General features: G+C 40.5%; 1 protein-coding gene across 2 annotated transcripts in view; it reads left to right on the forward strand.

Moving 5' to 3' along the window:
- LOC105680705 overlaps positions 1-1,446 on the forward strand; it is a 215,163-nt gene extending 213,717 nt beyond the window's left edge. For both annotated transcript variants that reach the window (XR_002946570.2, XM_033320419.1), the window contains one exon: positions 1,056-1,446. The gene's annotated coding sequence lies outside the window, so the exon portion shown is untranslated. The remainder of the gene's footprint in view (positions 1-1,055) is intronic.
- The last annotated feature ends 756 nt before the right edge of the window (positions 1,447-2,202 follow it).

Genomic DNA, 2,202 nt, shown 5'->3' on the forward strand with positions numbered 1-2,202 from the left:
GCGTTAACACGCGAACAATCAGGTGTACACGAAATTTACACGGGTGCGCTTAATGTGCCCGAGCGAGAGGAAACCAGCGTGAAAAGCTGTTTGCCAAGCCCCATTGTCGTAGACACGGGAGTACGCGCGCGCGTTAAATATTACGTGTGCACATGCACACGATGGCACAGGTGTAACATGCACCAATCAGGAGCTCGCGGATAGACGCTGTTTCCGGGCAGCTGCTCCCACGAGCGCGTCGTATCCGCTCGTGGAAAGAATTCGCCAAGATTGGTGCCTCCTTTCGCTGCAGATTGGAAGGTAGGAGAAGGTAGGGTGATGAAGGAGGTGATCGAGAGCTGGAATCGAGAAAATGTTGGACTTTAAGTAGGCTAGAGTGGTCGTTGAGAATGATTTTGGAGTTGAAGGAAGTTTTGCGCTTTGATGAAGTTTGGGATACGTTGGAAGAAAGTGGGAAACTCAAGGAAACGATAGGTTTGAAGGTAGGTTTGTGCAGGCGAAGGCGATTGTTCGGAATAATTGTATAGCTCGAAGTTTCCGAGTTTTGACAGAGCTTATATGGTATAGAGCAAGGAAAAGCGAATGAGTGTTGAATCGGAATGGACAAATTGATGGTTTTCGGGATGAATGGCCAAGGATGGATGTTGTGGGTAATCTTCAAGTCGTGAAACTACGAGATTTGATGAAAGTTAATTAGTGGAAGGAAAAGGAAAATGTGACCTAGAGTCCAGAGGAAATAATAAGTTTAAGGGTGAGTTTGAGTGGACAGGAATAGGAGTTGAGGTCGGCATTGGAGTTGTAACATTATAAGGTTTGATGAAGTTTGTGCAGTATTGCGAACCTCTAAACTTTCTGTTGCTCTATAAACTTTTATTTTAGTAAAACTAATTAAGAATGATTAAAATCATAGAATTTTCTGTTTCGTCGGAGGTCGGAAAGAAACGAACTACTTTGTTAATTAGAACTCTGATTGAAAGAAATTATTAGAAATACAAAGTTTGACCACTTTAAAGGCACAAGGGCTACATGAAATATATTTTTCACAATTGTTGCAGATGGAACGAAAGAATTCCCTGATGAACGGTGGAATGAAATCGTAATTGGATGAAACTCCTTTTGTAGCGGCCACTTCCACCCTCCACTCCCCTCTATCTGGCCATCATCGCCCCGTCTCTGTCTGCCTCTTTGGATTCTGGCAAGTAAATTGCATTAATTAAAGCATATGCGAAACACGCCGGTGTCCTAATGAACTGAATCCGGGTAATTAATCGTAACGATACATTGTTATTCGTGACAGACACAGAAGCCGCTGTGTAATTCTTACGCGTCCGCGATCGAAATCGGATTGCAACGGGGCGCAACGGCCGCGCCAGATTTAATTAACGACATTAACGAGAGAAAGCGTTGACGTAAGCGTTCTTTCAGGGCTGTGGCCAGAAATCGCAGGATTTAAAGCTTAATGCAATCCATGATGAAACTTTAAAAGCCATTTTCCAGATGGTATTTAATACACTAGAGAATTTCTGAAGCTATTATACGTGTATATTTATCGATTTTCTCTTTTTATAAAAATGAAAGAGAACGAGAGAGTTTTAGTTCTAGCTATGGATAAAACATTCAATTAAAACATTAAAACGTAATATATCTAATATTGTAGTATGTCTAAAGTATGGATTATCTTGATCTTTCGAATGTTAATAGAATTAAAAATTGCGAAAGAAATTGTAATTTTAAATTAGACACGACAATAGCCAGAGATGCGACAAGATACGGCAAGTCAGGAAAAATCCGAAACCCAAGCACGTGCGACAAAAAAGTTCCACAATTGCATCTACGATACTTTTAAAATACTCTTCGCAATCTTGTAATTCCCGTCAAAACTAAAAGCAAGAAATTCCAATTCTAAGCACGGATAAAACATCTACAAATCCAACAAAATCCGTGAAATCCCTCGGCTGCTTTTAAAGTACTAAACAATATCCGCGACACGACTGTAACAAATTATCGAGATTTTCCAATTGTCCATAAAATTGCAAATAAAACGAATCGGAATAGAACGAGGCAAGAAAAGAGGAAATTCCAATCTCAAATATCCACGAAGAAAATATCCAAGAATTCATCGAAATCCACAAAGTCTCTCGAAAAGGCGCGATACGTCCCGAATAGAGGTGTTTTAATTTGGAAACGTTTCTTCGCCGGGTC

This window comes from Bombus impatiens, unplaced genomic scaffold (genome assembly GCF_000188095.3).
Source record: "Bombus impatiens unplaced genomic scaffold, BIMP_2.2 scf_0317, whole genome shotgun sequence".
Taxonomy (NCBI): Eukaryota; Metazoa; Arthropoda; class Insecta; order Hymenoptera; family Apidae; genus Bombus; species Bombus impatiens.